Source organism: Helianthus annuus, chromosome 2, assembly GCF_002127325.2.
Source record: "Helianthus annuus cultivar XRQ/B chromosome 2, HanXRQr2.0-SUNRISE, whole genome shotgun sequence".
Classification (NCBI taxonomy): domain Eukaryota; kingdom Viridiplantae; phylum Streptophyta; class Magnoliopsida; order Asterales; family Asteraceae; genus Helianthus; species Helianthus annuus.
In genome coordinates this window covers 25639996-25651122 of record NC_035434.2, presented here as the reverse complement: position 1 = coordinate 25651122, position 11127 = coordinate 25639996, and positions in this window count along the sequence as shown.

The following is an 11127-nucleotide window of genomic DNA, read 5'->3' as shown; positions in this document are numbered from 1 at the left end:
GATGTGTACGTATGGAATTTTAGGAAACAACTCATCAGGAGAAATTATTACACAAAGGGATACGTGTGCTTGTGGCTGTGTGTACGTGGATTACATCCTTGCTCTCTAAGGCTTGTCTTGAGTATAAATAGAAGATCATGAAAGTTTTACAAATGCTAACCCCTCTTCTGTGTGTCGTTTTTCTCCCTCTTATTCTATAATTTTAAAGTATTATGTCTGTAATAATAATAAAGCCCTACCCCATTTTAAGTATTATAGCCCCTGATCACTGATACCCTGTCCAAGTGACGTAGGGCCCCGTAACGTATGTCAAGGCTTTGCCTAAATTTGTTGGGGTTCTGTCTCGTGACGTAGGGATAAAGTGAAATTGGGTCACTATACTTAATGTGAATGCACTATATGTTTTATTAAATATTCCAGAAGTAATACCCAAAATATAACAACCCTCCTAAAACACCCCTGACACCCTACACTTTCTAAAATACATCCCATACGTAAAAACCGAGCCCGAAATACAATATAGCAAGAAAAAGTAAGCTGAGGCGGGCCGCGTAGACCCACCCCAACCTTCACGCAGGCGGTATAGAAGTTAAATCAGAATTCGTTAACTTTAAAGTTGAGGCGGGCCGCGTGAACCCCCCCCAACCTTACGCGGGCCGCGTAAGATCAAAAAGGTGGCGCAGCCCTAGGCCGCCACCTGGCCTAACACCTGGCGGGCCTACCTGATGACCCAGCTAAGCTACGACGACGACCAGAGTCAACGCGGGCCGCGTAGGCCCTTTGCTTGTTTTACGCGGGCCGCGAGAGAAGGAAGATCGGCACCTATAAATAGAACGCATCGGGCCTTCAGTCAATTCGTTCATTTCTCTCGATTCTCTCCCAATTTCTACATAGTAGAGATAATACGCGGGTATTATATCCCCTAATTAGCGAAGCTCTGCCTCGTTGTAAGTATCATAACCCCTGGATACGTATTAGATACTCTGCCCGATTGATCTAGGGTTCCGTAACGGCTGTCGTGGTTCTGCCCGACGTAGTCGTTGGAATACCGTCTCGGGGAGGGTATTACTAATGTTAAAATGGGTTATTATACTAACACGTGTGCATTGTATATTTAATTAGATTATAACCAGGAAGTCACAAAGGAAAGCCCTATAATAGCAATGTGAGTGATCCTTCTTTTTATATGCTCATTTTGTGAGTAATCCTCTTTTTGTTAACTGTTTTTACAAAACCTTAAATACCTTTTCATGCGAATAACAGTTATTGAGTATTTGTAAGAATACAATTATCGTGGGTATGTTGGGGTTTTGTATACAAAATTGGTTACAACCTGGTTAAGGAGTAACATTTCCACAAGTCGGGTGTCGACAGTACCAACGGGTGATAATTGATATAACTTGGAAACAAATGTAATTGCGGGATCGCCCTCAATACTGTTCACTGTGACTTTTACTTAAACTTGATTAAACTGGGATTCACTCACCAGTATTTCCTGCTGATAAAATGTTTTTAAACACGTGTTTCAGGTAACTTAGTGTGAAGCCAATAAAGGCCAGCTGGAGAGCACTGAAGGCTTGGAAAAGTAGCTATAAAGTTACCTAAAATAAAATAGATGTTTTTATTAAATAAAATAGGATTTATTCCTATGAAAATGTGTGTACTGCAAACTTGGGTTTTATCCCATGTATTTAATATTATGAAAATATGGTGGTTTTACTCTGATAAAATATTTCCTAACTACGGTCCTGATGAAAAATTCCGCTGCCAAATTGATAAACACCGATACCACCGAAACTGGCTCACGGCCGCCCGTTCCCGGGTTTGTACCAGGAGGGAATGGGGGTTGTGACAAATAAGTACAGAACTCATCAATATTAAAGGCAAAGGGCACCGCTTGAAATTTGGTATATAGATAAAAGACAAAACTTGTAATTTACTCAATACTTTATATGTCATGTCTATGAGTAAAAACTCACGTAGTGTACTTTTCTGTAACCAAGCCTAATCGTTTCTTATATGGGTGATCTATTAGTTTATTACTAGCCAGGTGATTTTATAAAAACCTTTTATCCTTTTATTTCAAAGTTAATAGAAAAAAAATTAGAAAACAAACCAATTAGGTAAAATGTCCAAAAACATCCTTGAGTTAGCTGACTTTTGTACAGAGTTAGTGGGTTGAATGAAAATGACAATAAATTAGGCTACTTGGTGTGGAGGATGGTAGTTCTCAAAGGATGCTCATTCATGTAGGATGGGTGTGAGGATGGGCCAAGAAGGGGATGGACCTAGGGAAATTGAAGATGTACCTAAATATATAGGGTGGGGTTCTATAGTAAACACTAGTGTATTTGCGAAGTGAGTGAACAAATCCTGGCCATTGATCTACACAGGTGTATGGCCAGGATCTCATCATCAAATCATAAAATACATTAGTGTATTTCAACATCAAATCCTGGCCATTGATCTACACACGTGTATGGCCAAGATTAGTTCACTCAGTTCGCAAGCTACACTAGTGTTCACTCTTGAACCTAATCCTATATATATATATATATATATATATATATATAAACGGGATCAGGAGAAAACGCTCAAAAGTGTGAGAACGGTGAGAACGCTTCCTGGCCCAATACGTGTCACGCCGCTTAGAGAAGGGCGGAGGGGCTTTTTTGTCCTTTCATATTTCTTTTTTTTAAACGCGTGTCACTTCTTCTTTTCATTTTTTGGCGTTTAATAAATACGCGGCGTTTTTATTGTTTTTAGATCAGGATCATAGTAAATATTTTGGCGTTTTAAGTATTGTTTTGGCGTTTTTATTGTTTTTTAAATCAGGATGCAGGCCTTTAATGTAAAAAACATCAGTAATTTTCTTGATTTTATTATATCAAGTGTTGTGCCATTTAGGATACAGGCCTATAATGTGACAGACAATTATGGCGTTTTGAAAAGATAAATAAATTCAATTTTCCATGTAGTGGCTTAATATAATAAATGCTTGGCAATAATGATACCGTTTCTTCATTTTACTGTTTTAGCAATTACTGTTAGTGTTGATTTTTCTAGTAATACTTTGTTTGCGTTTTTTGGCGTTTTATATAGCAACATCGTGCTTTGCTAGCATTCGTTCTCACAGTTTTTCACACTATCTGGCGTTTGAAGTTTTTGGCGTTTTATACTCAATTTTTTTTTAAATTAGTAGAGAATTAGATAATAAACAACAGAGAATTAGATAACAAACAATAGAAAATGAAAAAAAATTAAAAATTATAATATAATTTCTCATCCAAATCTTCACTGTCATCAGCCTCTTCTACTTTAACCCTTTTTTGGCGTTTTGAACCTGTTTTTGAATACCTTATGTAGATCCTTATTTTCCTACATAACGCCCGTCTTTAGAAGATGCTTATTTTTTGTGGCATCCTTTATTGTGGGCGGATATATAGTTGTTTGATGACATGTTGAAGACCAACGCCTGCTCTAATGTATTGATCCCTTCATGCCATCAATATATCCATCAAGAACAAAGTGACATGATGTCATATTAGTGTCATCAGTCTCTTTTTCTTTAATATTTGTCCATCTCATTCAGCAAAAGATTATAGAGATACCCAACTCAGAGAAGAATTCATTCAGTGAAACTTCATTCAGATCAATACTCAATATAGAAGAATCGAGGTTCTACACCCACGTAGGGCTGTTCATGAGCCGAGCCGAGCCGAGCCAGGCCAAGCTCGGGCTCGGCTCGATCATAAACCTGAGCAGGCTCGGCTCGGATTTGAAACCGAGCTGAAAATCTAAGCTCGGGCTCGGCTTGGTTTTAAACCGAGCTAGCTCGGCTCGGCTTGGTTTGGCTCGATTTTATAAAAAAAACTAATATATACCTTTTAAAATTTAATAGCTTAAAATATTATTCAATAATTTAAAAGAATATATTCAAAATAAGTTTAACCTAATACAATTCAAACCAAAATCAAGTTTAACAATGCAAAATAAGTTTTAATTTCAATAAAATACAATATTAGTTCATTACTATGGTAATCAATCTTCAAATATGTCATAAATATCAAATTACAAACCTATATACATGTAAATAATAATCAGTTTTTTTGTAATATATTATAATGTATATAAAATTAAAACTTATTATAAGTAAAATAATTCGAGCTAAACCGAGCCGAGCTACAAAGCGAGCCGAACCGAGCCAGCTCGGCTCGTTACAAGCCGAGCTGAGCTAGGCTCACTTTCTAACCGAGCCGAGTTGGCTCGGCTCACTTTTAAACCGAGCCAAATCGAGCGAGCTTTTTCCGAGCTAAATCCGAGCGAGCTTCGAGCGAGCTCCGAGCCGCGAGCTTTTTGTACAGCCCTACACCCGTGGCTTTTTTAACTATTATTTTTGGCATTTTAAAGTGAATGATTTCTAGGAATTATGGCGTTTGTTTTTGGGTTGTGATCAGTTGATTGTGTAGAGACGTCTCTCTTATAGGATGTTTTTGGCGCGTAGTTTAGGCGGGATTTTATTTATAATAAATGATATTAATAAAGTAGCCGTCTTTTCAGTTACTGTGTATTTTTACTGTTTTTTGTTCAGCTTTTTATGAGTTTTTAGGGTCATAGACTTTCCATCTCCCAAGTTTGGCGTTTTTAATGGCTTTAAGTAGTTTTTGGCGTTTTTTTTTTTTCGTTTTTAGATTTTATTAATACTTCTGCAAACTACTTTCATTATAGTTTGGGAGTTTTTGGCGTTTTTACTGCATTATGGCGTTTCACATGCACTATGACTGTTTGGCGTTTTATTAATATAATGTATTTTTTATTCTAAGTTGAAAAATACATAACAAACAACAGAAAAAGAAAATTAAAAAAATAAAAATAGAAACAATTCATCTTTCAAATCTTCACTGTCATCAGTCTCTTTCTTCTTTGAATCATGTTCGCTGGCGGTTTGGCTTAGCCATGCTTGTGTTTTGTGGCCGTTTGGAAAGAGAAAATGACATGAGTTTTTTGTTTGAATATGTATCTTCAAACAACTCATCAGTGTCATTCGTCTTTTCATGCCATTATAATATTCATCAATAAGAAAACACAAAAAATGACATAAGTCTGACACTAGCATCTTTTTGTTTATGATTTGTCCATCTCATGCAGCAAAATGTTATTTGATTCATAACACACAACACCTCAGGGAAGAATGCATTCTCCGAAACTTTGGCGTAGAACAATATTTGAATAGATAAGAAACGATATTTGCCATTTTTGGCGTTTAACTGAGGAAATAGTGTACCTGAAAGAACCGTCGATTTTTTGGAATCTTTGATGTTTGAGTGTTTTTGGCGTTTTCTAATATGAATGGTATATAGTAGAAAATATGGCGTTTTTTGAGTAGGTGTGTTTGATGTTTTGTGGATTTTGGCGTTTGTAAGATGAATGGTATATAGTAGAAAATATGGCGTTTCAGGTTCTAGGGTGTGTTTTTATGTCTGGGATGTTTTTGTTTATATAGGGGTGTGTTTTGGTCCGTAATTGCGTTTTATTCATAAGTATGGCGTTTTGGTATAGAAGTGTAAAGACCTTTTTACCCTTAATGAGGCGCGTCCACGTAATAAAACTGATGTTATTTACGAAAACGCCACCGCGGCAATCTAGTCCATAGATTGTTTTAATCAGACGATCCATAAGCGTTCTCAACGTTCTCACACTTTCTACCGTTTTCTCTAAATCACGACCATATATATATATATATATATATATATATATATATATATATATATATAGGGGAGAGTTTAAATGAGAACGCTAAATATTGTGAGAACCGTGAGAACAAATAAAAAAACCATGAAAACTTGGTCAAAAACAATTCAAATTCAATTTTTTTCTACACTTATCATTATTATTCGAATACAATGTTAGAAATTCAATTTACACGTTTAAATTTACGTGAATTCGTAAATAAAGAAAATTTACACATGTGTAAGTTTGCCATTTACACATGTGTAAAAAATCTAAAAAGAGTGATTTTGAAAGGAGAAATGAATTGTTTGGTGTTATAAATTCTTGTTTTGATGATGTATCTTAATTACAATGAGGTTTGTATTAAAAAAATTGGTTTTGATTGCTTTTTTCATTCGTTCTCACGGTTCTCGCAATATTTAGCGTTCTCAAGATAACCCTCCCCTATATATATATATATAGGGGAGGGTTTAAATGAGAACGCTAAATATTGTGAGAACCGTGAGAACAAATGAAAAAACCATGAGAACTTGGTCAAAAACAATTCAAATTCAAAAAATTTTTCTACACCTATCATTATTATTCGAATACAATGTTAGAAATTCAATTTACACGTTTAAATTTACGTGAATTCATAAATAAATAAAATTTACACATGTGTAAGTTTGCCATTTACACATGTGTAAATCTGCTATATTTACACATGTGTAAAAAATCTAAAAAGAATGATTTTGAAATGAGAAATGAATTATTTGATGTTATAAATTCTTGTTTTGATGTTGTATCTTAATTACAATGAGGTTTGTATAAAAAAAATTGGTTTTGATTGGTTTTTTCATTCGTTCTAACGGTTCTCGCAATATTTAGCGTTCTCAAGATAACCCTCCCCTATATATATATATATATATATATATATATATATATATATATATATATATATATATATATATATATATATATATATATATATAGGGCTAAGATCATTTCAGAACTCATATATTTTTCAGAACTTACAGAACTCATAATAATAACCTTTAGATCATTTGATCGATGATTCTAATGGCATTATGGTAATTAAAGTTAGGGGCTGTTTGGTAGCCTCTTAATGATCATTCAGATGCTACCTCTTAATGGTTTAAAACATCTGAATGAATAAGAGGTAACCACAAGCCTGAATGGTTAAGAGGTAACCTCTGAATGGTAAATCATCACATGTCACATTCTTCTACCTTCTCATTGGTAAAATTCTTAATGGTTCAATTAAGAGGTAGCCTCTTAATGACCATTCAGAGGCTACCAAACAGCCCTTAGTGTAAGAGACAATTTAAGAATAAGAAAAGGGTATTTTAGGGTGATTAAACAAATTAGTTCCTAATTTATCTCCATACATATCTCTCTCACCCATTAATAACATCGAGGCTGCATCTAAACATTACATGGGGATGATTTTGCGAGGATCGCATGGAAGATATCGGGAATAAGTTTATATGAATGACATTTGTAGTGAAAGGTAATCTTGAATAACAAGTTGATTGTATGAGTTAATGGAAAATTAAATATAATTTTACGATGGTTTTTTTATTCATACACAACAAGAAATTTACTGTTGTGAGCTACAAAGCGGTTTGTGTTCTGTATTTCATAGATAAATCACCAAATAATATTGATTGCCTAATGACACATATTTTATGCAGGTCACATGTTTGATGATTTGGATGAAGACTTGAATTTTCATTATTAAACTTGAAGATTTACATATGTAAATAGTATATTTACATATATTTTTAAACAATATGTTTACACATATGCATTTAATTACATACGTGAGTTTATAAATGTGCTTGAAAGGTGATGCAGCGTGTGAAACGAAAAAAAATGAAGATTACACGTTGATTCTACGAATACCCGTGTAGCTCTTCCTCAACCCCCAAATTGTAACCCCAAAGACCACGGAATTTGAAGTGAAAAAACAGTTTTCTCCAAATTCAATTATGATCTTCTCATTAGCTTTAGCAACATATAAATAAAGACTGAAATTCGAAACGGGCCTAAAAAAGATAACGGGCCAAACACACGGCCTAAAACAAAAAGCCCAAAATAGTTCAAAAAACATAAAAATGCAAATAAGTAATAGAAATAAGCGTTTTTTTGGCCCGGACGATGACCCAAACCGCCGTAGGCGTTTGCAGCAAGATGGAGCTCGTTCTCGCCTTCGAATCGCCTGGTCGCACGTCCCAAACGGACCCCCGTAGCCCAAGTTAGGGCCATTTTAGTGAAGGCCCTTTTCTTACGCGGTCTTGGGCCTCCAAGTACAAAATAGCCCGTTCCTCCACACTTGGGCCCACATCAAAAGGAATTTTGGGTTTTATTTGATTTAACTTTAAGGTTTACATATATGTAAATAGACTTTGAGTTGAATAAATTGATGATCCGTATGAAGATTTACATATACAAATAGTGTATTTACACGTATGTGGAACATTAACATATGTATATAGGCAATCAAATTTAAAATTGGCTACTTGGTATGAATACGATCATATTGATATGTATGAAGATACACATATATGTAAATGGATGATTCAATTGATAAGCATGAAAAGATTTACATGTATGTAGATAGAATTAATTAGAATAAACTGATAACCAGTCTGTATATTTAAATATATGTATGCGACAACTTGTATTTCAAACCCCTCTTTGTACTTTGATGTAACTTGTTTAGACTATATGTGATTGTGAGATGCATGGCTCTAAATGTATGTGTTATGTTTATATGTTAATGTGTAATGTATGTGTGTATGTGTTTGCACAAGCCCATTCGGGCCACATTGTTTACACCCGAAAACGCAAGGGCAACCCATGAAGGGTTCGGCCCACTCCTTTATGTTACCTAGGGTGTTAGTATAAATTCTACACTTCACCAACTCACACAAGTTTAGCAAACCCTAAATCTTTCTCTTCCTCTCTCTCAAACTCGACGGCAAACACCCCTCCTTTCCATCGAAGACCTTCTTGATTCAGATCATCCTTGTTCTAGCATCAATCCGGTCAGTGTCTCACTATTGTTGTATATTGCTATGTCTATATGTTAAGTGTTATGATGATTTCTATGATCTTGTTTAGTAATTAGGGTTCTTGTTAGTCACTGTTAACATAAGTTGTATGAGGAAACATGATGTGATAATAAGTTAATCGGTTCACATGTAAAGGGGTAATGGGATCGAACATAAGTAATCGGCTGTGATGTGGTTAGATGTTTGATTGATGCGTATGTATTGGCATGAAGTATTTGAAAGCTCTAATGTTATAAATTGTTAATATGATATTAGGGTTCATAAGAAACACTAGATGAAACCTTGATTTAATCGACTTTTGATCAAACAGAAACTGTTAGAATTGATTCGGTGTAATCGGGTAAATATGGAAACTGTTAAATTGGTCAAACGAATTGATTGGAATTGGTAACTGATTGCATGATTTTAGGAAGTTAGTTACCCAATCGGACAAGCACCCAATCGCACAAGATCAGATCACACAAGATCTGATCTGATCGCACAAGAGCTAATCGCACAAGCTGGGTACAACCATCTATGCTCAGGGTACTGTTTAGTTATGCATGATCGCACAAGACCTTGTGGATCGCACAAGACAGTGCCGATCGCACAAGGCTTGGGCCACACACAAACTACTTAAACTGTTACAATGTTGGGCCTCACAGCCCAATCTCAATCGCACAAGGACTGGTCTGTCGCACAAGACCATCCGGATCGCACAAGACTCATGTTTATCAGAAACCATCGGGCCTACTCCAGCAACCAAAGATACCACAATGGAAATGGGAGGAAATTTCCATGGATTTTGTTACTAGCCTACCTAGAACCCAACGAGGGAATGATACTATTTGGGTGATCGTGGATCGACTCACAAAGTCTGCACACTTCTTGGCTATCAAGGAAACAGACAAGTTCTCTACCTTAGCGGACATCTAATTGAAAGAAGTGGTTTCGAGGCACGGGGTGCCATCCTCCATTATTTCGGATCGTGATGCACGATTTACTTCCGACCTGTGGCAAGCGATGCACAAATCCTTTGGCTCTCGATTACGCATGAGCACAGCTTATCACCCCCAGACGGATGGGCAGTCTGAGCGCACTATCCAGACTCTAGAAGACATGCTTCGGGCATGTGTTATCGACTTCGGCAACGGCTGGGAAAAATATCTCCCGTTAGTGGAGTTTTTATATAATAACAGTTACCACACCAGCATTCAAGCCGCTCCATTTGAGGCATTGTACGGGCGTAAATGCCGATCACCTCTTTGTTGGGCAGAGGTGGGTGATAGTCAGATCACGGGTCCAGAACTTGTAGTGGACTCGACGGAAAGGATTGCTCAGATACGGCAACGCATGGCGGCAGCCCGTGACCGTTAGAAAAGCTACGCTGATAAGCGCAGGAAACCACTCGAGTTCCAGGTTGCGGATCGAGTGCTACTCAAAGTCTCACCTCGGAAAGGTGTTGTTCGTTTTGGCAAACGAGGCAAGCTCAATCCGCGATATGTCGGACCGTTCGAAATCATCGAGAAAATAGGCAAGGTTGCCTACAACTGAACCTACCAGCAGAACTCGGTGGAGTTCACAACGTTTTCCACGTGTCGAATCTGAAGAAGTGTCTGTCAGATGAGACCCTCATAGTTCCTTTGAAGGAGCTCACTATCGACGATCAGTTGCGATTCGTCGAGGAACCTGTTGAAATCACGGACCGGGATGTTAAGGTCCTCAAGCACACCAGAATACCTCTTGTTCGAGTTCGTTGGAACTCCCGTCGTGGCCCAGAGTTCACCTGGGAACGAGAAGACTAAATGAAACTCAAGTATCCTCAGTTGTTCAGAAACAATGCAACTACTACTGAGGCTGAAGCTACTACAGAATTTCGGGACGAAATTCCAAATAAACGGGGGGATGATATGACACCCCAGGAAAACTAGTAAACTACATAACACAACTAGCTTCCTCAGTAACTGCATGCTAAATTTCGCGACGAAATTTCTTTCAACTTGGGGATAATGTGACAACTCGTATTTCAAACCCCTCTTTGTACTTTGATGTAACTTGTTTAGACTATATGTGATTGTGAGATGCATGGCTCTAAATGTATGTGTTATGTTTATATGTTAATGTGTAATGTATGTGTGTATGTGTTTGCACAAGCCCATTCGGGCCACATTGTTTACACCCGAAAACGCAAGGGCAACCCATGAAGGGTTCGGCCCACTCCTTTATGTTACCTAGGGTGTTAGTATAAATTCTACACTTCACCAACTCACACAAGTTTAGCAAACCCTAAATCTTTCTCTTCCTCTCTCTCAAACTCGACGGCAAACACCCCTCCTTTCCA